This window comes from Labrus mixtus, chromosome 3 (assembly GCF_963584025.1).
Source record: "Labrus mixtus chromosome 3, fLabMix1.1, whole genome shotgun sequence".
Taxonomy (NCBI): domain Eukaryota; kingdom Metazoa; phylum Chordata; class Actinopteri; order Labriformes; family Labridae; genus Labrus; species Labrus mixtus.
Genome location: NC_083614.1, coordinates 17,412,519 through 17,439,299, shown reverse-complemented (window position 1 = coordinate 17,439,299; position 26,781 = coordinate 17,412,519). Strand labels below are relative to the sequence as shown.

Sequence of the window (26,781 nt, the reverse complement as noted above, 5' to 3'; positions counted from 1 at the left end):
GCAATGTCTCGTCTCAGTTCTATCAGATTCTCTGTTTGTGCCTGTCATTTTCTCTCCCTAATACTCCCTCCTTCTTTCTGCCCTCCAGTGGCTCTCTCTCCTACTGTCACATCTGCATGTTTTTGCTGCTTGGCTGTCATGTCCCATGTTTTCGCCTCAGCCACACATCATTTCTCACAAACAGAGAGATGAGATGAGGAGAGAGAGCGGGAGGGAGGGGGAACAGAGAAAACAGAAAACAGAAAGTTTGGGTCTGATTTGGGGGAGGTTAAGAAAGCATGTGGAATAAGACGGAGGCAGGCTGAATAAACCAACAACAAACAATTTCTTATTTTGACTGGCTGCATAGCGCAATTGCAAAGCTGTCTGGGATTTAATAAGCACTTCTCTGGCATTAGGAGTGGGCTTTTTTTTCCTTGGTGCAATGCGTGGTTCCCCCTTTTTTCAACTTTAGGCGGGGGTAGGAGTGAACACAGCTGAGGGCTGTACGAGTAAAGTCTCTCCTTCCGTCTTTCTTTCACTCTTTTTTCTCTCTCCTCTGTCTTCCCTGGCTGGGTGGAGCTTATCTTTTAGCTGCAGGGCAGGTGCAGGAGCTGAGGTAGTGATGGGGACAAGCTCCCCTGGAAAGCCCTGTAGGGAGACAGCCTCTTTGCAGTAAATAAACAGCCCACTCTCCCTGCATGGAGCATATCCTCCCTTTCTGCATCACAAACCCTCAAGGACAGTTTCACATCACTGTTACCCCCCTCCCACTCCTCCCTACAGTTCTCTCACTCACTGTCCCCTTCCTCCTATCTTTCTCCACCTACCCCGCTCACTGCTGACACACTCATGCAAACATTGTCATCTCCCCCCATATGCACTCACACAAGCAACTCACAAAACCCTTCTCTTAATACTTCAGATCAAAGAGGATGAAAATGTGATCTTTGTAATTCCTTTTTTCGTCTTTCTGTTCAAGGAGAGACAAACAACAGTGAACAATGTGGGATCTGTCGCATTCTTCCCATGGGAGACGACTTCTAACAGCATCTTCTATTAAGGATGGAGAGGAAAGAAGAGGAGAAAAGAGGAACACCCCCACTGTGGCAAACAAAATCAAAGTGTGAATCGTAACTCAGAACTAAACAGCACTGTGGTAGATCAGATTTGTTTAGTACTTTAATGTGAAACGTAAGCTGTAAAAGATAGAGAATAAGTCATACTCTTTGTGTGATATCTTCATTACAATGTGAATTAGGGTTGGGGAAAAATTAACTCTCTCTGTTATTTTGTAACAGAACATATCTGGTTTAAACGTGTTTTATTGTGAAGGGTTTACTCTCCCCCACCCCCCTGACGTGTCTAAATCAGGCCAGACGCAAGAAGTGCAGCAATGTGCGAGTGAGATCCAAGGTCAAAGACGGTTTTCTCACATATTCCGCGAGCAGCCTCGCTCTCACCCCATACAAATAACACATCTTGATTAGCTCGCTGCTCGTTCCTCCCACGTATGCATGCAGCGTATATATACTGCACACACGCTGTACATTTCATGTGATTGCTGCATCTGATTCACCTAGAGGCCTTTGCTCCTCCTCCTGTCAGTGCTTCACTTTCAACGCTGTGGGTTTGAGGAACTTCTTTCACCAGAGGGTCCAAAGTGAAGGACTCCGGGGAGAGCAAGAGTGCAGACACACACACTCACAAAAGCTCACAAGTAAATCACTTTTTATCACTTGACTGCATACATATGATCACAACATATCTATGTAGACGTTAGCTTTTTTTGCTACCTTTTTTTCACTAAGATTTTTAGTTAGCCCATACCTTGGGCCATGACAAGCTGATAATGACAACTCCCAACTCGGGGTCGTTTGGTCCTTGGGGGCAAAAAAAACCCTTTTTGAAAAATGCTTCGGATCATGTAAAGTCACAAATTATCTTGTTAAAATTGCATCAATAGCCCTACAAATATGAAATTTGGCACAGAGTGTCCTGAACTATAGGAGAAAGTAGCTAAATAAAATTCTGATACTTTCTGCCATTACATACAGGACAGAACAACAGATAATTATGCAGAAATAGTCCATAATAGTCCATCATTCAGTCATTAACATGATCTCCTACTCCTGTGGTATAACAGGTCAACATATGATTCATCCACTAATACATACCTTTCTACCATCATGACCTGCCGGTATGCTAGGAAGCTCCAATGTTACCTGCGGCAATACCATCCCTGTGAAGACACTGGGACCTTGACAGCATCTTTGAAGTCCAAATGAGAAGAGCACTCTGAGAGCATAGAAGAACACAAAGGTAGCAGCAAAGGGTCAGATCTACACAGGAGGATATCTGAGCCTTACAGTACCCTATGGGTTCACTTATTCATCAGATCCCTGCATCAGGGATTAAAAAAAAGAGGGGTTCAGAAGAGGAATTGTGTTGTGAGTGGGTGTGCTGCAGTCAGTGTACTGAAGATATATGGATCAAAGGAAATATATGTATGGCAGGCACATGGTGGTGCCTCACATAAATCAGTCTGCCTCAGTGATACTGACAGTTTAAAATCTCTGTCTCACTGTCTTGTGTGCTCCCCTAATTCAGAATTGACTTCAGAAATCCACTACTTTCAAACTTAACCTGGTTGTAACACATTTTTACCAAGCGAGTATTTACTATACACACTAAATCAACAAAGTAAAAATCACAACTGGCCTTCTATGATGGAAACATCATTTCCAACCATTGTGTCTCCCAACTTGTCAAATACAGCAGATTGGTCTGTGGCCCTAAACTTCCAAAATGATGATGATCTAGGCACGACTCTAAGGTCAAGTTGGCACATTTCTGGTGTCAAGTAACACATATCAAGAGCTCAGGTATATACGCAGTATATTTTTTCCACGATGGTGAAGGGATGACCCTCCCTACTCTGTCTCTACTGACTTAATATGCAAGAGGAATCTTACATGTCACTGTATATAACGGGCTGTTTATACTATAAGAAAAACAATAAAGAGTATATCCACTATTCAGGCCGCACTACACCGCTGAACAGAACCAACTGACAAATACTTCATTAGTTTGCTACAATGACCCATTTCGAATTCAGACAGATTGAGCTGAACATGAACAACATCTGATATTGCAATGATTTCAAGGAAAGTTTTTAAAAGATGACAATAAAATGTGGAAAATGTGTTAAATTTAATAAATATTGTAGATCGCAATACGCAATATGCGTCAAAAACACACTCCCTGTTTTACCAGCAGTACACCATGCCTGTCAGTCAGATCCCTGCAGTTTTCCTCTAAGTGACATCATTAGTATGTGCAGGTGAAACCTTGCTGCTGTTTCTGAGTCTTGTGAGTGAACGTTACATCTTCAGCTGCTGGCCAGAGCACCGGGTTTACGTCAGCCATGAACACTTTAAGTACATGACTAACTCCATCCTACATGGCTGCTATTTGAGCTACACGCTATTCAAGCAGGCAGCAAAGCTTGTAAGGCCCAAACAACACAGACAAGCGTGAGGGAGTAGAAGGAGGAGTAGAGGAGCGGAGGAGTAGAGGGCACAGGAAATGGAGTGAGAAACACACGGCATTACTAAAACAATAATGACTTCCGCTAATTGTGTTTCCTATGGCCAGTGTGAGTGTGGTGACATTTCAGTTCTGTGTTTGTCGGTCAAAGGATGAGCTAATTAATATGGTAATTTAGCCCCGACGCCTCCAGTGACAGCCACACCCCCTCGTTAGCTGCCACAAGGACAAGGGTCAGATGCACCCGGAATGAGAGAGAGAGAGAGAGAGAGAGAGAGAGAGAGAGAGAGAGAGAGAGAGAGAGAGATGGAGAGAAAGAAAATAGAAGGAGGGTTTTTTATGGTGTTGCCTTCTCAGCAGCCCCGGAGTTACACGACTCTGTCTCTGTAACAGGAACAAGTGATTATTTCTGAAAAATGGGGAACTTTGTCAAAATGTATGCCACCCACTCTCTTTCTCTCTCTCGCTCTCTCTCCCTCCCCCCTGGCTGTCTCACACATGCACACGCAAAAGCACTGTCATTCATTAAAACTTTAATGTTGAGCATGAGTGGGCAAACACATGCATTTACTGGTATGAACAAACACTTGTGTGCAAATATGCAAACACATACTAACTGAAAACGTGCACATGTTTTTTTTTGCACACACGGAGACACAGAGCTTTCTCTCTGAGGCATGTCGTCTGATTGATCCCATCAAGCCAAGGGCATCTCTGCCTGCAAGGAGTCATGTGGCTTTCAGATTCATCTTGACAGCAAAGCAGGCATCAGTGATGAAGGATAAGAGGGGACACTACAAAATAAGGCTTGTTTCGTTTTCAACTCAGAAAAAGAAGCTTCGAGTGGTGAAACATTTGTAATGCAGCAGAATTAAAGGAAGTTCACATGTCACGTCCTGTAAGTAAAAGTAAGTTAAATGATAAATGGACCTGAGCTTGTACGGCCCTATCTAGTCTTGTGACTACTCAAAGTTCTTTTACACCGCAGGTCACACCTACCACTCACGCTCTGATGGCACATGCTGCTGTAAGTGTCCATCAGTAAGAACTAATCCATTCATACACTGGGGACGAAGCAGCGGGAGCACTTGGGGTTAGCTGTGGATCGAAACCCCCGACCTTCTGGTTGAAAAACAACCAACCACTGAGCCACAGCCTCCCCAGTTAGTACTGCATTATAAGTGAAAGGTCAAATATATGCCTTTTTAACCAAATGTGGTGAGTTCTTCAGAGGAATGACCATTGTGAGTATAATTACAGTATTTTTGTTATATCATTGAATACCTGATGTGTAGCATGATATTGTTGAAGCTTATCAAGTTGGGACAAGTCTGCTGTAGAGGTTTTCATATGATCCTGTGGTTCCCAAACTAGTGCTTAGGCCACCTATATCAATTTGTGTTTCATCAAACTGTGATTTAAATAATTCATATATTGGAGCTACAAATGAACAACAACAAGAGCCTTTGAATGTTCAAGAGTCACAAAGTTGAGGAACAGCTCTTTGAATATCTAACAAATGCTTATATGATAATCAGTTATAGCAACATTAATGTATCTACTATTTGAATATTTACTTTAGCTGTCAGTGAATAAAGTGAGGTGAAAAGAATACTCCTGTCTTATGAAATGTAATACAAAATGTGAGAAATATCATTCACGGGAAAGAACAGGTAAAGCATCTCATATTTGGGCTAAAGTCCAGTATTTTACGGCCTTATACCAACAACCTCACATACATTTTAGGCAGTCTGTAGCGTCAGTTTTCTGATATGATTTAGCTTTAACACGCTCTTATACCGATGTTCTGCGTGTGCTATATTTAGATTTGTCTGAATCCCTTTTTAGAGGTTTTAAAAAGGAGAAGCTGGAGTCTACGTGTCGCCAAAATACACTCAAGGGTTCACTAATTCAAACAAAAGAAGACCTAGTGCTGGAAATCTGAGGAGATGCATAAATGTTTGCACATGTCCCAAACAAACCTGACTGTTACACAGTTTGTCAGTTTAGAAATGAAGTCCAAAGAACATAGGGGGGGTAAAATTTGTTTGGAAACTTGTCAAACTAACTCATTCCAAAATCAACGTTTCATATTCAGATAGTCCACAGTGACTTTTTTTTTGTCGTGTTTGTTTTTCTGATTCCTTCCTCATTTGCTTTTCTATTTGTCTATCTCCATCCGTGGGACTTATAGTTTTCTCTAATATTTTATATCAACAGTAGATTCCTTGATAAGTCATAGTTATGAGACTCTGCAGTTCAACTCACTTTTACAACAACGATCCGCCTGCTATTCCTGTTTTAGGGGACCTTTCTCAAATAAATGGTTAGGGTCTTTGATAGCTGATATCTACAGTGTTTATGTCACATCCCCCTGATCACCAAGGTATAGGAGAACCCATTAAGGAGGCCAAATGTCATAGTCCTTGTTGTTTTAGATATTATTTCAACATATATCTGTGAAATTTGAAAGTACAGTACACTGGTGAAATGCCATTTCATTAGGTGCTAATGGCTTGTTTAGGTCTTTGGACTTTACTCGAGACTTGCCTGTCTTTACTTGAGACGTGACTCTCGACTTCAGACCAAAGACTTTAAACTTACTTGTGCCTTGCAACACAATGACTTTATCCCACCTCTGCTTTCAGTGTTGTGAAACTAAGAGTTGCCACTGCCTCAAAGAGGCCAATATTGTGTTATTGCACGGGGTGTCATAAATTATCTTAAATCAATCCTTGCTGTACATTATGACATTTTTGGCAAGCACTGATGAATAGTAGCTCTGAATATTACACAATTAAAAGAGTTGCAATCCAATTCTGCCTATTATTGATATTGTCTTGACAACTATTCTATGCAAAAAGAAAGCAGCTGACAGAACAACAGAAACCGTTTCAAGGTCAGAGTCATGCCTATTGAGGAAGGTTTGAGTAAACTTAGATCACTTTATTTGAGATAATCTGTGGTCTTTGCTTCACAATTTAAAAGACAAATAGGGAAGCCAACCAACGTATCATTGCTCTACCTGGCCTCGGATGTCTTTCCCCACCCTAACACCCCTAACACAACTACACGCACAAACATTTACATGGCTCATTGATTTAAGCACAAAGAATTTACGGAAGCCAGCTCATCCCCCCCCCCCCCCCTCATTATGAGGAATGTTTGGGTGGTGCTGAGCCTTCTTGTTAATGTAAATAATTTACCTTTACCTTTATCCTGATGGAATCTTAATTGTGCCTCTCTGGCTTGCCTCGCAGCAATCCATCAACGTCCTCCCTGACTTGTAAAAGATGCGTTGCCAGTGCCTGGGAGGAGAGGAAATAAAATCAAGCACTTTGAATAATAGAAAGCGAGACACACAGACAATGGGAGGCACACACTTATTGAAGGAAACACACACACTGGTCTAGATTAATGACAACTCTCCACCAATTAAATGAGTGCTTGTTGTTTTCATCTGATGCTGCTAGTCATCTATTGTCTCTGGATATTGATCTTTATTTCAATGGAGCAATGGTTATGTTAGCCCGAGAACATTTGGAGGGTTATTGGAGAATCCATTCATTCCTGTGCAAGGTATTCATTATACTGCGAGTCTGATGAATGTAAAGAATGAGCTGCGAGCACGTATGGGGCTGGAAGCTGTACAGAGGGCAAGATACGGCATGTGTGCATGTGTGTCTCTGTTTATTTGAGTGTGTGCAAAGAAGAGGGTCAGGGTGGTGGATGAAGAAAAGGAGAGGGGGGTTGTTGACTCTTTATTTTTCATTCTTGGCATATCAGCCTTGGAGGGGCTCGTTGGTGCAATAAAAAGCCTCTTGCATCTTGGTCACGTGAGTAGCCGGAGTGCGAGCAGAGTGTAATTGCTAGCCTCTCGGCTCGAAATGAAAGCAGTTTTCGTCCATTTCTCAACACACAGGGCTCAAAACGAGACCGCGAAAAACCTACCACTTCCCTTAGCGAGAAATGTCCCTGCACTCCCACAGCCTGCGCTCTTTACCAGAAGCAGCAGCAGCTGACACGGCAACAAGGGCTGTGCATGCCTGTGTATGATTGGGTGTGTGTGTGTTTGTGTATGTGTGTACATGCAGGGCCTACGCTAGTCTCTGCTGATTTATCTGCGCTTAATTAAGCTGCACTGTGGAGTCACAATTATTTGCCCTTTCAGAGCATTCAAACATACTCAGAAACAGAAGTACAAGATTGGAATATTTCAAAACAACCACACAAGTACCCATGTGTGTTGTAACAGGCAAATTTTTGACCTTGGTGAGCTAAGAAGTTCCCTTTTGAGTAATAGTGATTTGATTAAGACTAATCAAAGTAAGCATCCAGAAAATACCACAAAATGTGCAGAACTGCTCCTGAGCTGATCTAAAATAACTTCCACTAGCCACCCTTATAACCTAAAAAAAGATGAATGCACTTACGGTATTTATTTTCTCCTGCTGCAAACATATGATATGCTCTAAATCAGTTGTTGCAACCCTTTTTCCTTTACTATCTATAAAAGCAGAGCTACCCAAGTACCTACACAAATAAGGCGATGCATAACTGTCAAACATGAACTTCAATTTTACTTATTTTCATTGATAAATGTCTCTTTTCTGTTTTACATGTTTAACATTTTTCTTTGAAAATCCTGAATAGGCAGAATAGGCATACACATACTTGTTCTTACCAAAATACTTTAATATGATCTATTCAGTCGGCTTGTTATCTTGATTTTAGTTAATATGTGCAGATCTAATTTTGACTACCACAGAGCAGACAAACCCCAGGTTGGGAACCAATGCATGCAATGACAGAAAGAAAGATGGAAAAAAGTGAGGAAAAAAGTGACCTGGTGTGATCATAAACCCGTAAGGTGAGAGGTCAATTGTGTTTATCTGTGAGGAACAGAGGGCAGCGCAGGTGTGTGCATCTCGGGGACAGGTGACAAAGAGCGTGTGTCCTGGTGATGAAGGGTCAGCTGAGGGTCACAGTGATCCAGTTACACTCAGCTCTCCTCTCCATTGATCCCTCTGATTCCTCTGATACACTGCTGTTTCTATATTGACATCTAACCATACAGACGAATGCTGTAAGGCATACAGTCTTCCAGAGTCTGAGCTCCTTATTGAGCTGTGCGAGGGACGCTAATGACCAGGATAGCTGCAAGCAAGCATGGTCTCATTCTCTTCCACCTTTTTTGACCTCTGTTCTCATCTCACACACGATTGCCCACAGCTACTATGTCATCCAGACCTCATGTCTTCCACTACTTTTTTTATCAATATTCACCTCTGTCTTTCTCCAATAAGTCTTTTCCTGTCCTTCTCACTTCAACTTTAGTTTTCATTTCCCTGTGCTGTCTCTCTTTGCCCCTCCCCCTCCCTTTCCTGTGTTTCCCCACCCTGCACACCTGCTCAGGGACCCAGCCCTGTGCCTCCCAGGCCAGGCAGGGTGGAAAACAGACGGCCCCTGTGTTTTCTGATAATCATCACATAGCTCACATGCCTGCTCCTCTGCTCTCTCTCTCTCTCTCTCTGTCTGTCTGTTCTTCTCCTCTCTTCTCTGCCCCGCCTGCCAGCTTACCTCAGCCAAGCCTTTAACCGCCCCCACCATCCCCTCAGTTCCCTCCACTGCATCTGCTCTGCCATACATCAGCCTTCTGACAGGCTCACTCAGCACCCACAATGCCTCGGCCTCATTCTTTTCACCTTTCGTCATCAGTTACATCAATTGCAGCTGTCAATTGTAAAACAGACATCTAGGATGAGTTGCCTTTCCAGGAAGTGAGAACAAACAAGATATAGCAGTTAAAGAAAAAAAGGTAACTTTAAAACAGTAAGTGATGTTTGGGGGCATGTAGCTCAGATATAAATTGTCAGGCTGATGACCAGAATAGAACCACTAACTGTCCTTTTTATCAGAAGGTTTTAGATGGTTGAGATACAAACATTTAAAATGTTCCGAAAAATGTTTTAACATATGCAACCAAGACATTTTCTGAAAATGTTCAGTTCAGCTTGCACCTGAAATATTTTTGAGTTGCTCATGCATCATGTACCTCACAATGTATAGACATATAAAAAGACGCTGCCAAAGTCCAGGATGGCGGAAGAAGCGACCAACATTAAATTGACAGTTTTTGTCTTTATATCAATGCCAAGTTTAATTGGATATTCACTGTCTCAGTGGCTTGCTGTGAATTTTTCATATATTTCTTGCTGCATCCTAACCCACTGCAACTTGACATGGAAATTATACAAGGGGGCTCCTTGGGGGGAAAAGTCCAGGTAGAGTCAGGCTGAAAAAACTTAGCCATTTGCATTCACACATGCAGCTGACCCAAACAATTTCAGGATATACTCAGGAGTTGTACATGTATGACAAACAGCTTAAGTGACCTCTATAGATGCTGGAGGTCAATTTTTTTGTTGTTGATCCAAGCCAAGCTAGATATTTTCACGTATATATCCAGTCTAAATGTCATGCTAATCCAAGCTAACTAGCAGATGACTGCAGCTGAGTAGTGTTCATCATATCCACGTAGATGCCTTTTTCTGACATCACATTGAGAATGGGAAACGGTTACTGCTGTGTTCCAGATTTGTAAATCACAACAACAAAAAAATGTTTGTTACATTGGATCGTGGAACACATGGTACACCGTCACAAGAGCAGAGCTTCATTCAATGAGAATCAATCAGAGGAAAAAAGGTCATCGTTTGAATATAGTTACTTGATTTTCTCAATTATTTCCAAGGAAACAAATATGAACATTTCTTTCATTCATTCTGCTCCTTAATCCCACCTTTCTCCTAAAGTCAGCCTTCCCACCTCTTACCCTTTTTTTCCTGCCCTACCACGCCTTTCCTGTGTTTGGGTGCAGGTGTTCCCATTGCCAGGTGTGAAAAGAAGCCAGCCTGAGCTTCACTTCATTCAGCTATTGAGCTAATGGGTCCTCATTCACCACCCACTCTGCTTATTAGGCCTGCTCTAAACAACTGGGGAAAAAAAGAAACGGAGAAGTGGCAGTCAGTACCCTCCCAAATGCTATTCACAGATCCCTCACTGCATATTACTCCGACGGGTAAATAAGCAGGGATATCAGCTCCTGGTGTCATTATTTGATCAAGTGGTTCTCAGTCATGCAGTGGTCTGTGTAGTTGGCTCTTGAGGGAATGAACACCCCTGTGGGCCCCTCTCAGTGTCTATTGTGTCTGTGTAAAGAAGCCCCAGTGGAACAGGGGGGCCCCGTTGTAGAAGAAAATTGTTCATTTATTAATTCATGCTATCAGGTTGCCTGGTTTCATGTTTTACAAAAAGTGCCAGCAATGGGCAGATTAGTTATCAACACCAGCTGTCCAGACTACAGACTAGGCTAGACTCCCTCGATTTCCTACTCCGCCTACACTTCCCCAATGCGCCATCCTATCTGCACTTATTTGTTTGTGTTAGCTCTGCTATACTTCTCCACCAACCGTCCTCACTCCCACCTCTTTGTCCTGTGGCATTAAGGTCTGGATCAGGCAGATGGACAGAGCTTTAGATCAATCATAGAGATCAATACTTCCAGACTGGCTGAGACAATCTGCGTAGACTGATCTGACGGATCTGATCTGATCCGGTCCAGTCTGGGCTAGTTTCCTCCTGTCGTGGAATGGTAGTCCTGACTGGTCTTGTTCGGGTTTTACACGTTAGAATTCCAGTTTGAAATGTGATACAGTTTGTGAAGTCATGCATTTTTACAACAGTCATCTTTCAATGCTTCATAAAGAACAGAATTTCAAAGGCCAACATCTTTCAGATATAAGTTAAGTAAACATTAAAAATAACCGGTGTTGGACTCAAGCCATTAATTTATTCTACATGTGTGTGTTCCGAGCAACTGATTGTGGATTGGCTGCATGTAGTACATGAATGCAGCAAAAATCACACATGTTACCTCTTCTCTCTCTTCATTCACATTTCATTAAGTCAAAAGTGAGCTCTGCTAAATGTCAAAAAGCTGCAGGGGGAAACCACAGAGAGAACCTGGTTTCATTGTTATGCTGCTTTGATTATACACAGGTCGAGTGGAAAGTCTATCTCCGTCTGCTCAAAATAACCTTTTCCCTGAGAAAAAATTGGCATGTACTGTGTTTTATAATTGCCCTGCACCAAGCAAAACTCTGATATTCTCATTTTCTCTCCCTCTGAACACAAAGTTCAGACAAGGGCTGAGCAGAAGAACACACTGACAGAAAGCAGTCTGCTTTTTGGCTTACGTCCCTCCCCACCTGCCTGACGCCCCCATCTATGCAGCACCACTCATTCTAGGTCAGTTTTTTCTTGATGATAGACAGTGACAGAGCCGAGCAGAGCTTCACGGTTCCTGCCTGTCTTCCGGATGCAGCGTCTGGTGCGTGTTTGATGTAGTCCAGGCGCACCGCCGGCCTCATCTCTGACTGTTGGCCCATGACACCAAACTCAGACAGTGCTAAGATCTGGAGGGCAGGAAGGAAGGAAGCACACTTCCAAGACACTATACTCAGAAACAAAAACAACAGGCAGTCATCACTCAGTCAGAGGTGATGCATTGTGACACAGTTCAGGGGTTTAGTCGAGTTTTATGATGGAAATAAAAAAGCCACATGAAGTTGAAAAATAACTCAATTTGATGCCTTAGCCCTTTAAAAAAAAATATGAATGATTATAAAGACAGTATATTTATCTACCCTGCTTGCTGCATGGGTGATTATGAGAGTTGTCTGTCAGTTGTTCAGTCCAATTAGTAAACCCGACTGAATTTAAAAAGAATTAAATATTAGAACTTTGGTGAAAAGCACTCGTAATGCTGTGAAAGCAGTGAGGGAAACTATTGCAGGACTTTTTCCAAGGAGAACTGTAGTCTGTCCAGTGGTTTAGATCCAGCATGTCTGCTCAAAGCACTCAGCTCTGCATAGGTTCTTGGCTGTAACTTCTTTCTTTGTGGTTGCCTGCAGCAGGGTTTGTGCCAGTCAGCATCTTGGTTGGGTGAGTTAACTTTGATTGGTGATTGACACATTTCTTAGCTATTCATTTAGCTAAGAAATATGTCAAAAAGTGGGAAAAAAAGACAACTTTACAGCTCTGTATCGTTCATACATACTCAACGCTCTACCTTTGGTGTAACTGCGATGCACACTGTCCCTCAAGCTAACTGTGATATCAGAAGATAGGCTACATCATGACATCTGCTATTCAATACATTTATGCAGTTCAAGTTGAACCCTGGTACGGGAACTGTGGAGCATGAGCAGAACACCAAGGTCAGTTTGGGTCTGATTCAGGTGTATACATGCAAGAGTAAATTGAACCCCAAGCAAGTTCTCTAAGTGTGTGAGTGTGACTTTGGGAAAAAAAATATTTTTAGTACAGAATTTTAATCAATCTTGTCATCCGTCCATGGAACTATAGTGTTGTTCTTCTCTGTACTACATTTGGTGGTAACACTTTCAGTTATTAAAACACAAGAGCGACTATACTTCCATCAGCTCCTGCAAGGTTGAGTTGATCTAAATTTTCCTACTAGGATATTTTTTTTCACAAACATGTGAGGTTAAATTTACCCCCGAGTAATTGTTGTTATTGGTAATGGGACTTGGCAAAAGACACAACGCTGAACAGACAATTAAAATATACTGTCAGCATGCACGTTTTTACTCTTCTAGCATTTAATTTCCCCTTGGGCTCTTCTAAAAATGTCATGTGACAAGGGTTTGGCTGAAGGTCATGATGTGAGTCACAAAGCGAAGCTGGCTGAGGTTTCCAGCCAGGGGAGACGGAGTGTTTCATGCTTCCTTGTTGGGACAGGAAGTGGCGGGGTAAACAGAGGGAATCCCACACGCTGACGAGGAAACTCCACAATACCATCCTACGCACAACCCACAGGGACTCTTCAGAATGCCTCCGGTCTTCTTTCCCTTTCCCCCCTATATGCACATACACATTTACTCACACAGATGCTTTGGTACTAGCTTAAGTACACATGTGCACGGGCACGCTGAGTCCCTCATGTCCTCAGTTTGAGACAATGGATATCTGAGTAGCGTCTGGCACTGATAAAAATGTAAAAGGCATTTGTCCTTTAAAGATTTTTTTTTTCTTTTTGTGTTCAGTAACTTCTCTGATATTCGTTTATCGAGCTGTGTTTTAGAATTCACAGCCAGAAGCGTTGTCATTTATTTATGTGCCTTTTGTGATGGCTTCAGTCTCTTTGATAAAAAAACATTTCTGCACACAGAAGACCCTACAAAAGAGAAAAAAGTGTGACTCTAATATGATTTAAAGATGATCATCATTGTGATGCAATAATGTGCAACGTGCCCTTTCTATATTTTCTGGGGAATTAGCCTAGTTTGTGAAATGTCATAGCTATTGCTCACCTTGGCATAGCGCTTTCTCCCCTGTTAGCAAGTGACCTTATTTCTCTTATCTGTGGCAGCCATGCAGGACCTCCGCTCATCTGTTAATGTGCCACTCATTTGTGGAGCACAAAAACTGTGTTGGGTGGAATAGGGGGTTGAGGCTCTGTGAGGCCGACGTGTGTATGTTCAGCCACCGGCTAAACGTTTGGTCACCTTTTTGTTTTGAAAACACAGTATTACTACGGTATGCTAAATGGGAAAATGATCTAGAGACTCCTGAATATTTGATGTTAATGTAATAAGAAAGTCATAAAAGCTCTTCAGATCTCAATTTATCCAGTCAACACTGTCATTGATTTAACCTGCAAATTTATAGAGGAGCCCTTCCTAACCCCCCCCCCCAGTTCACCACAGAGAATATATGCCAGTAAATCGCACGTCCAAACCACAAAAAGGATTTTTTTTCCCTCCACAATTTATATTCCAAGGGGCTTAACTATCTCATTTGAATTATTTACTTGTGGGTTTGATGGAGGGACTGGGGAACAACTATTGATCTGAAAGATTTAGAGGCTGTTGGCTAAGCTAATGGCAAAATGTGATGGTTATAGGAAGCATTGGTCTGGTTATAAATTTTTCTAACAATATGCAAAAAGCAGCAATATAAAGAGGCATAACTGTGGCCAAATGTAGTTTCCATTGAAGTTTTCCTAAAACTATGCTTTAACCAGAGGCCAAGAAAACTTGACTAGTTTGATCAAACATTTTCCGCTAATCACTTTTCATAAAAGAGGCCCCTTGAGCATTGATTGCTTTCAGAACAGATTGTGCATTGCATTTTTCTCAACACAAGCTGCACCCTCATCAGCAGTCCCACTTTAAAGTCTTAGATTTCAGAAGATCTCAGGCAGCAGATGTGACAGAGGGTCGCCACTAAAGGCCTAAGGCCACCAACCCTAATACTGGCTCAGACTGTCACACTCCTGTGATGATGATGATCCGAGAAATCGTGCATGTGGGTCAATGAGTGCCTGCCAGAGCTGCAAAAAGATGAGGGGGAGGACGAAGAACAGGGATCAATACATAATATCTTACAAATTGAATTCGACCTGGATCGACCCAGAGGGCGTGTGTGACCGGCTGAGAACTGTGGACGAGTGCATAGTAAATCCTACTGATCAGTATGGAGGAGGGTATAGAAGGAAGGTGGGGGGGCGTCTTCTCACAGGGGTGTCTGCTCAGGGGAAGGAGGCGTGAAGAGTTGGGTTTTGAGGGTTGATGGAGAGGAGACAATATATAGCAGGAGCAGAAACTGAGTAAGGTGAAAAAGATAGAGGAAGTACTGGTTTATCACCTCCAGTCAGAGGGTCACTCACTTCCCGCTGTCATTACCTTCAAGAGACCTCACCCCTAATCTGTCTCCATAATGGTGGGCTTGTTTGGACAATTTTATTGTCTCATCCGGGCTCTTCAAATGTCTGTTTGCGTTTCTGTGTGTCCGCATGGGTGTTCAGACACAAAGGAGAAATAACCTTCTATATCAATCTAGACTTACAATTTTGTAATTCTGAAAAAATCTTGGCAAATACACCGCCTCACTTTCTGTTGAAGATTAAGATGAGCTGATATCAATGCTACTCTCTTGTCAATATGAATATTAGACAGCAGACACATCTTGTCAGCATAGCCTAGCTTAGCACAAAGAACAGGGGGCAAGAGCTAGCTTCATAAAAAAGGAGCCAAATTCCTTCAACCATCACCTCTAAAGCTCTCTCAATGGAACTTTATATCTCATTATGTAATCAGTACAAAAAAAGGAAACAAAAGGGGTAATTTGGCATTTTTATTTTGTTGCACCGTAACGTTGCTCATTCTTGGCTAGGGGTAGTTGTCTCAAAAAACTCAAGGAAGTAACATGGAGAAGCTGCTATACATAGCTCACTCTGAAGCACAAAATTATCTTTTACTTTTTGGGCTCTGTATTAGTTGAACATAAAAGATAGAATGTGCTTATGATGAGCTTCAGAGGTATCAGTTGGCAGATTTTTTTTTACCTTCAAATGGAGACAAGCCAGCTTACTACTATTAGATACCAGGTTTGTGCTAAGCTAAGCTAACTACCTCTGATAAATTAACTTTGATGACCCGGGAGTTTTAGCAGCTATTCATTTTAATCTTCACAAAAATTAGACTTTGATTATTTCCAAAAAAAAAAAAGATTAAAACAGCTTGATTTGAAAACATTACAGTTCATGAGCCCATTTTTTTAATGTTTGGGGGGGGAGATTAATTAACATGTTGAATCAGTTCAAAATCGCCTAAGTTTAACCTACTAATCTCATAATGGTTCAGCAGAAATGCCTCTGTGCACCTCTTCTGAAGTACCATCAAAAGAGTTCTTCAGAAGTACAAACATATTTTATTCAGTAAATATTTTTTCATTTTCTCTCAAAAACATGCTTGGGGCAGACTTTCCCCCTGATTTTATTTCTGCAAACTGAAGTTGGTTTTCAGAGAAAGCAAAAGGAAGTTCAGAGCCTCGAAAGGTAATTCACCTACATAAGGTCTGTAGTTTCACACACATTATCTGACTGCTCGTGAGCAGAGGCCGGGGTCAAAGTGAAAAACAATCTATGCAGCGGAAAAGCTCACGGTCAATTCAAACCCAGAAGGCCCTTTGGTATCGGCCCAGCTCCGGTGACACGGGGGCTGATGTGTGGGTGTCGCTTACATGGGAGTCTCTGCATAGAGCCAGCCTGCAGAGGTTGAGGGCACATTTATTTGAATCTGTCTAATTGACATGTTAGGATCGATGGGGGAACAGAAAGCCTCTCTACAGAGTCCGCCAATACAGAGCCGCTCCCCTGGGCCCCCACACGCTGGGGCCTGCCACCCTATCAGTCACAACTATAGCACTGAACTAAAAGACCCCCCCCTGCCGCAACCCCCTCCTCACGACACTTAAACACACACACACACACACACACACACACACACACACACACAAACAGATGGAACACAGTAACTGGGAAACAGACACCAAACGACCACAGCAGACACACATATACACACAGACAATCAAACACAAAATCCTTATTGATCATCGCCCCCCACTTGTACCAGCGGCCCCACACTGTTTTGGGGGAGGGGGGAGGAAGGGCAGCATAGCAGGGGGGTCTCAGCTGATCCACTGATCCCACCATGGACAATTGGATCACACTCAGTGGTATCTACTGGAGGGCCCGTGATGTGTCACTCACAGCTGCTTTGTTACTGGAAGACCCTGACACATAAACTGCATCATTAATGGAGAGCTCAACATGACAATGATTCTATTTTTAAATAATCTAATAGCTTTTCCAAAGGAACCTTGGGAAATGACTGTTCCTCTTTATCTTCTGTTTAGGGCATTATGCGCTTTATAAGTACTGGGTAAATTGGTCGATACTGATCTGTTTTACTTCTGTAACTTACATTACAGAGAAACACCAGTGTCGACTTGACTTGAGATACGAACATTTTTTATGTACATATCTAAATCAACAAAATCCTAATTTCAAGGGTGATGTATTCCTTGTGTGTGTGTGTGTGTGTGTGTGTGTGTGCGCGTCTATTAAGAAACTTGCAGCTTTTAGTCAGGCCAGCAACACATTCTGATCATGTTAAATACTACCTTTACTGGATGGTGAAAAAATAACCCTTAAATGTATTCAAGAGTTGACATTTTCTCCAAAACATATTTGGAAAAAGGAAATGTGCATCATATAGTGTGAAAGCAATATGATGGCTGATTCATTGATTTAGACCACTTAAACATCATGACTTTACCTTGAATTTTTATGTTGTATTTTTATGTTAAGTGGGCCATATGTGCTGTCCAAACTCTGTGTTTTTTTTCTTTTCTAAAATTATGGATTTAAATGTTCAACAACCGCACAGTCAAGAACATCACTGTGATAACCCGAACTGTTTCATTTTAAATGTGGTTTTCTGTTTTCTGTCTGAACCATTAGATTTGGGGAAATAAAGCTGTAACAATATTTGACTTGGACTACACGTACACACCTCATGTGCTGCATTACTGTTAAAGAGAGAGGGGTAAGAGTCCCACAAACCAAAACAACACAGAATCTATATGTCCTTGGTATTACATTTTTTGCTTGAATGTAGTTTGCTGACTCTAACAATCAAGCTAAACAGACATACATATACAGTATATACAAAGTTATTGTTTTAAAATTAGATATTGCCATCTTTTACAAGCATTGACCTACCTTTAGGTCCTAACAGATGAAATCAAAAGGTTCCAACAAATGCAGCTGCTGACACCACAGAATGCTATACACCGCCACAGACACAGATGTTTCAACGTATGGCCCTTCTGAGGGATTGATGATCATAAATCATAGCCACTGACATACATCAAATAATATTGCTAACTGTCTGTGTGTGTGTGTGTGTGTGTGTGTGTGTGTGTGTGTGTGTGTGTGTGTGTGTGTGTGTGGGCGGATGTGTCTTTGTGGGGTGTGGAAGGGGTTAATGACTGGGAGAAAATGTCTGAGGATCTAAAAGAAAAAACACACAAGGCAGCAGCACCTGTCCCTTACCTCTATTGTATGAAAAGAAGGTGATGGGGGGTTCAGAAGGTGGGGGGGGGGGGGGGGGGGGGATAATAAATGTTTGTCTGTAGATGTGTGTATGTAACATCCCATTATGCAAAGTACACGCAGCTCGTGTGGTGGTGGGATCAAGATTTACCCCCTCCCTCCCCAATCTATGCATACACATCTCATCTTAAGCCCTCCTTAGTACTTGAATCCCCTCCCCTAAAAGAGGTTCGTTGTATATGGATTTAGCCTTGAGGGCCAAAAGAAATCTGACCCCCCCCCCTTTACCTTTTTAAACCTCAATGCTAAAACACAACAGCAGCATTAAGAAGCCACAGCTAATTACAAAGGATAAGGCTGTGGCTAATGAGTGAGGGACAAAGCAGGATAAATGTGTGTAGATCCAGAGTTTTTAATGAGGGGGGTGGGGGAAAGGGAAGAAAAGCGAGGGAAGGATGAGCTTTTGGGCCACGAGGGAGCTCCTTTTTTTGCCCAGGACACTTTGCCATTTGACTGACAACAAATCAAATATACTGGGGTAGAAGGTGACTATATCTGTTGGCAAAAATGCCCCTGTGTTGGATTCTATTAATCTGTGGTAACAATTACTGTTCAACCAAAGTGGGTCAGTACAGTGACTAAAAGAGCAACACACAAAAAACTAAACCTAGGTTAAAAAAGAGGTGCTTTTTAGGTTGTTCTCACTATAATTTAAAAAAGGTTCCCTGCAGAGATTGTTAAATGAACAAGTTAACTGCTTCACCCCTGCAGGCATCAGAGGCTTTGACATCCTCTATTTGAGCCATGACCTAAAAAATTGACAGCATGACATGTGCGCTTCTGGCACTTCTTTCTTGCCCCCCCCCCCCCCTCCTTAATGCATGCATGCACGCACGCAGTCCTCCTCCACTTCCCAGTTTTCAGCATCTTCTACACCCTCTTCCAGCTGGTGGTGACGATTGCTTTGTTTCGTCCTATTTCACTCCCTGAAGTCACACAAGCGCATTACACAAAAATGATCTGATAGCTCCCACATTATTTCTATCATTTTGGTTTAAAGTCCTGCTGGCTTCATAATGGGTTTGCATTCTTTGCCAGAACTGAGAAGCACAGATTTACTAAAGCAGAGGTTGTGTAAATAATAAAACTGCACTCGTTTCACACACCACTAAGCTGTAAAAGCGCTAGCACTAGAGTTAAAAAATGTGTTAGAACCATATTGCCAATTTGGCGTAAACACAGAGAGCATTTGCATATTCATCAGTCACACTTTTGATAATATGCTATTATTATTTGTTGATATTGTCAGAACTGCTTTTTAATCATTGTCCTTGATAGTGGTGAACATATGGGGAGTTTCCAGTACTATGATTTACTTGAAATGAGAAAAAAGTTTTGATCAGGATTCTCATAATTTTTCATTACGCATGTGAAAAGTTCTTCATTTTTTGTTTGCTTTGTGTGCTCTGCAGCTGCTGCCGAGCGTATACTAGAAATGACGTCAAAGGAGTAAGAAACGCAAGTCCCTCTCCCTTGCTGCTTCAGGTTTCAGTTTGTTACCATGGCAGCAGCTGCCACTTCCTGCCAGAGCGGGTCTTCCTGTGTTCATTCATTTTTGTGTGCACCCTACGGAGGAGTTACGAAGCGATGTGTTTACATTACCATATATGGGGTTTTATGAACAATGGGCACAGGGCTTCCCCCAAAGTCAAATAAACAACATTAATGGCATGCACACACACACACACACACACATACACACACACAGATGTTACACATGTGCAAAGACAAGACCCTGCATGCACGTGCACACAAACACACACACATACACAAGCATGCACGCTCGCAGGCACATGCACAAACACACACACACACACACACACACACACACACACACACACACACACACACACACACAAACACAAACACCACATATACATCAACACACAAAGAGCCTTTGCCATGCTGCTTATCAGTCATTTTAAACTTAACCCATTTGCACACAACTATCCTTCTTTACAGTTAAATGGAATGTAAATGTGTACACTGCTGGACATGGGAATTGAACCTACTGCTGGGCAAAGCATTAAGCATTGAGCTTAATGTTATTATGCTGGAGTTTTTTCACACCTCATCACACAGCATGAGAGCAACTTCTTTTTTCTGTTGCTAACAAGATAGCATTTAACAAACAATTATCTCCCTGTCTTGCCCTTTTATCTGTCCCCCTTCTCTTTTTGAGGCAGGTTTAGCTGAAATTCACTTTTTTTCTCAGTGGAAACTATGTCAAACCCACGCACACAGCCAGTGTTTCCTCGCTTCACGTTCTGCAAAGGCTACAAAGAAAGAGCGGGGAAGACTGAGAAAGCCCCGGCTGGAGCAAGAGAGAGACAGATTTCGTGTGGAACAGAAGCATGGGCCATAAAAGATCTATTCTTTGCTTAATGCTAACTACTGCCCCACATACCTCAGGCTGATAAGCAGGATCCATACCCCTTCCTTGCGTCTTTCGGAGGGATGAGCAGACAAGATCATGCACAGCTTGGTCTCAGCGCCGGGCTGGAGGAAAGCCAGCTGATTTACATTCAGCACACGAGGCTTCATGGGCTCTTTCTGTATCCATGACCTCAGCTGTTTCAGCACACCGTAAAGCTGCACCATAACTCAAACCCCCACATTCCCTTATGGGGGCCAAGGGTGGACGGATGAGAGAGTAACTGGATAAGTGAGGCGAGAGGGATGGTGGAGGAGAGCAGGGATGTCAGGGAGGAGGAAGATGCAAAAATGTGCATTAATCTGCCATGCACTCCTTTTTACTCTCTCTCTCTCTCTCTCTCTACCCCCTTCTGCCCTCATGCCCTGCATGCCCCTGCTGCTATATGAATACCTGTTGGATGGAAATCCAAACTCCTGTTCTGCCCATTTTTATTCAGTGCTTAGCATGATAAATTACATTGTTTGTATGAAAACCATGGTCAGAATAGAGAAACACTACACCTCTCATAATTATCTCAGAGGTCAGGCCTAATTAGCAAACAAGCCTGAGAATGTAGGTAAAGCTCTGGAGACTTCCAACTGTGATAGAGGAGAACGGGTTCGTGCTTTGTTAATATTGGACTGTCCCAGTCGGTTCAAGAGCAAGAGCCCTGGGGTGCTGTTTGCTGCTATGCCAAGCTCTGTAATTATATCTTGGACAGGGTTGTTGTTTGTGTTGCTGTTTGTCAGATATGCTGTTCATGCTTTTGTGTCACGTTGCAACAAAGATTAGCTAAATGTAACACGCTTTTGCTTCATGGGAGATAGGTCAAGTCTTACTGCTCCTTCGTTTCAGTGTCATTCAGGCTACACTATTTTTTCAATCAAAGCTCCAAGGTTGTGAAACACACCTCATGCCAACTGGCAAAGATTTCTGATTTTGCCAGGCTGTATTGAGAGGTGTATGCATACTATGAGAGAGATGCAGAAGGACTGAGAAAAAAAACAAGGATGAGGTGAAGGAAACTCAGCCAATTTCACCCCCACAGCTGCTTAAGGTCACTGGAGCAACTGCAGAACGATTTCTCGTCTACTTCTCAGAGGAAAGAGAAAAAAGGGAGGTGGAGGACACTGAGAAAAAGAGCATTTGACATATGACAGTTTCTAGAAACCTCCCAAGAGCTAAATCTGTACAAAACAGTAACAGTCAAAGTGCAGACGCCCAGCACACAGGGGGAAGAGTGATAGTTATCCAGTTATGAGAAAGACAAAGTATAGTAACCTGCTATATTTTGTGTATTCTATGCCAATATCTTACAAACTTGTATGTGTATTCACAGAAAAGGATGATTCCTATGTAATTTTTGTCCCAAAAAGCAGATGATAGGCTGACCTAATAAACCCCCAGGTCCATTGAGAATCTGTTTTTGAGCTTTCAGCTATATCACATGATCTTCCCAATCTTATTCCCATTTATTTGCAGCTGAATTTCACTCTTAAATTGATTCAATCTATAACTTTCCAATTTAACTAAATCAGCTGATGGAAGTCATTTAAAGTTCACAGCTTGCACATTAAATAATGACATCAACAGAATAGATTCATCTCGTGCTTCTGATTGGTTAGTGGTGCAAAGTCAAACAGAGTCCCCTGTTTTCAACAACAACAACAAAAATGTCAGGATGCACAAGGAAAGTGAACCAAACAACAAATTCAAACTGATTCTAAAGGTATACCCTCCCTTCAGGATAGGAAAGAATGTTTTGCATAAAATAGAAATACACATATTCTAGCTCAAAGAGTTCAAGGAGAAACAACAATGTAAGACGTGTGCATATTTGGCTTGAAGTGCAAGATCGCTATGGCCTTTAATCTAAAATTAGAAACTGACTGACATTCCAGACACTGACTGACAGAAATGATCTGTTTCAATAGCAGTGTATGCTGGTTGCCTGTGTTGAGTGACATGGAACTACACTCACTCTGTAATACCTTGGCATTTTTAATTCCCTCTCAGAAGTTTGTAGTTGTCTAAAAATAAGTAACATTTCATTGAAGCTGGTTTTGTTGCTAAGCAGCTTGTTCCATTGATATTACATTACAGTACATTTGCACTGAAGCTGTGCACTCCAGTGCTTCAGCAGTGATGCTTTCCTTGTCTTTTTCTCCCAGCTCAGCCCTGTTTGATTGGTGAGCGCCATATGTCTGGGTGGGTGTACACATCCTGTTTACCCAGTTTCCAGGGTTTATTTTAACCATGACCTCTGTGCCATTTCCCCCCCCGGGTCACATGGTCAAGCTCCGAGGTCAGCTCTTCACTGATGGGGAGGGACAGCTGAACACCTTTGAGAGTAATGAGTGCATGTGTGTGTTCACTTGTCCTGCAATGGCCCAAAAATGGCTTGTTCAGGATTTTTACAGCTGAACTACGTGTGTGTGTGTGTGTGTGTGTGTGTGTGTGTGTGTGTGTGTGTGTGTGTGTGTGTGTGTGCGTGCGCGCGTGCGTGCGTGTGTGTGTGTTGGGCCAGAAAAAGATATCAAAGCTTCTCTTCACAGCCTCACAGCTGCATAAATATCCATCAGGTAATGTTTCAAACAGAAAGCCATTCTTCTCTTTCAACTGTGCAGGGAACAAACAAAAATAGACAAAAGACAACAAGGTCCCTGCTGACCAAGCGCACAGCCCTGGGTCTTACAGAGAGAGGAGGAGGCTGGAAGGCTCCACTCTGATGTTTATACCCTGTTTTGAAGAAAATGCATCTTCAGTGCATTCACTTCATTACTCTCTTGTGCAGATGGGGCTTTCATTAGAGCAAAGAGCTGGTTTGTTGTTCTTATGTAAAATGATAAAAGGATGTACCTACACAAGAGACACAAAATGCATGAAAACAAAATGTAGAAAGAAATGAAAGGTTTTGTTTTTTTTAAGGTTTTCTTATGTAGCTGTTTCTCCTGTTTGTTTGTCCATAATTTACTGTTGTTTTCAGCCCAAATTATTCTTATTTAAAGAGAGACTTCTATAGAGTGTTTTCATAGATCATTATATATTACAAAGAGAAAAAACATAGCTGTTTCCTTTGGGGAAATATACACAATCTTCTTGGTCAGAGTTGGAAGGAAAACTGGCAAATTGTATGAGACTTGCATTCGCCTAGCAGATGTTTAGTTCAGTTTTTATTTTTATATTTTTGTACTGATCGAATAAATTAGATATAAGCTGTGTTAATTGGCGAACAATTGCTATGGGAGGCAGATTTTTTGAGGGAATAATGCATCACTCTCATCAAAAATTGAACGAGAGTGTTTGTCCACAAAGCAAGACTATTGCTTAAAGAGTGTAGAAATCACTAAACACCAGGGTTTCCCTTTAAAGGTGATGGATCGAGGACCTGGTGTAGCTCAGTTAGGTTGAGACGATGTCACATTGCACTGGTCACAGGTTCAACTCCTTGTCCTGATGCTGATTGGTGCATGTTGTGCCCCCAGTATTTCTCCCCACATTTCCTGTCACTCTACAGCTTTCCTAACAAATATAATTTTTTTTTTTTTTTTTTTTAAAAGGTGATGTTCTCTGTTTCTGTGGTTGGATGGAACTTTGACTGTGATGTAGAGGGATAGCACATTGTTGACATTGAATAAAAATGCCAAGGTTATCTTTCAGTTTTGAAGCAAGGTATGTAAATATATTCACACAACACACAACACTGTTACATACACACACAAATGCAGATAGACTGTATGCCATGAACTTTCATTATAACAAAAAAGGGCTCTATACTCGCTTTCGTGCAGCATGACATCCTGGAATATTTTCCGTTACACTCTTGTGTGTATCTGTGTGTCAGTGTGTGTGTGTGTGTGTGTGTGTGTGTGTGTGTGTGTGTGTGTGTGTGTGTGTGTGTGTTTTTTTTAGTGAAGATAGGATACAGCTGAGTGTTTCTTATCTTAGATCACACAACAACGTGTGAAACCCCAGCTCTGCGGAACTCCTCTGGATCCCAGAGCCACAGGGTTTCAGTTTGCGGTGGCAGCTGAGCCTCTCTCTCTCTCTCGCTCTCTCTCTCTCTCTCTCTCTGTTTGTCTCTTACTCTGTTTTCTCTGTTTCTAAAAGCAGTTACATCCACGGACGGTAAAACTTGCATAAAGCAGATAAGTGTGGAGGCTGAGACTGACATTCAGATGCAGTCAGAAATAGGCAGTGACTTCTCAGAAGAGGTTCTTGACAGTTGCAGAATGACTGGAAGCCGTGAGAATGTGCTGCTGCTGCAACTCTTGGTCGTTCATACGTAAGAAGTCATTATGAACACAACACAATCGGTGTAAGGCCAGTGTGTTTTGGTCACCTGCAACATTCAGAATCAAATGTGTCAACATGCTCACTTTCTGGCTTTTGCTTTTTTTTTTTAATGATTTTAAGTCCTATTTTATTTTCAGCCTTGAAAAATGTCATGAATCAAAAGAAAACTACATAAAACATCCATACTTTATCCAGACTTTGGTTATTGTTAAAATATGTTATCGATCATCCTTAATTACTTAATATTCTCTTAATCAGAATTGCCTAAGTATCAAAAACCCACTCTTAAGACATTAAGGAGAGTTAATAAAAAGACCACTCTTAAAAACAGTTCACTGTTAAACATGGAAAAGGGGACGAATGTGTTTAACAATATACACGGGGGTTCAACTATTTCCATTAATTATTTTCATTCATTTGCATTTAAAAACAGATTTTGTTAAGCCTTTGTTTTGAAATTGTGTACTGTCTTAAGCTGAGGGTATTTGACTTCCTGTTGGAATACAAACAGCCCAACTATTAATATAAGAGAGTTTGGATTTATGTCATGTAAGCTGATAAAATGATTCAAGGGAAAGGCATGACAATTGATGAGCTAATCAATGATTGATCTCGCATTCTTCTGTGTCATCGGGCTTCTATCTTCGTACTTTGCCAAGCCAAGCGTTCACTACAGGTCAAGGACAGGGAGGAGGTGTGTCTGCTTATATGCAGAAGGCCGCTGTGTAGGAGGCTTTCATTAGCAGTATTTTTCAGATGGAATATGAAAGGAGAAGGACCAGGTAAAGCGGCAAAGAGACACATTTGTTGTCCTTGGCCTGATTCAGAAAACAAACACAAACAACACAAGACAGCTGGCCTTAACATAGTATCAACAAAAACATGTGTCAATTTATATTAAAGAGACAACATTCGGCTAAATGTCAGAATTATATAAGGGTTGAAATAAGGTCTTCATTAACAGGAAGATCATTGAGGTAATACATTTGATGAAGTGCTGTGTAATATCTCACTGTGTCTATATAGCCTCTGTCTGCCATAATGCTTTGCTGTAGCTTCTCACAGTATATGTATCGTGTTATTGGCCCCCAGCCCGAGCCGTGCTCTGACATACAGCTTTGCCCTTTCATGTTCAATCCTCTCCCAGCTATTTCTTGACGCTCAGAGTCAAGCTCGCTTCTCAGCCGCGCTACAAGTGCTGCTTCATAACACCTTTTGCTGTGAGTACATGTGTCAGGAAGCGGGCTTCGCACTAGGCACGGCATTTTCTGCTTTTCCAATCTGTCACTCCACTTCCATATTCTGTCTCATCTCGAGGCCGGGCTGCACTCACAGATGTGGAGAACATACACATGCACATGAACCCATGTCTCCTGGGATGTTTTCTGTGTTATTTTCAGGACTGAACTGCTGTGTTTGGTTGAAATGTGCACCTGATCGTCAGTGTAATGTGGAGATGTATTATATGGTAAACAATACAGAAAAAAATTTAATA

The 26,781-nt window shown here is 41.9% G+C and overlaps 2 protein-coding genes across 3 annotated transcripts in view; both read right to left on the bottom strand.

Annotated features, from left to right (window-relative positions):
- polrmt (polymerase (RNA) mitochondrial (DNA directed)) overlaps positions 1 to 26,781 on the bottom strand; it is a 511,894-nt gene that overhangs the window by 254,844 nt on the left and 230,269 nt on the right. The gene's annotated exons all lie outside the window — the stretch shown is intronic.
- The window catches only part of tmem161a (transmembrane protein 161A), a 398,404-nt gene that overhangs the window by 287,752 nt on the left and 83,871 nt on the right, over positions 1 to 26,781 (bottom strand). The gene's annotated exons all lie outside the window — the stretch shown is intronic.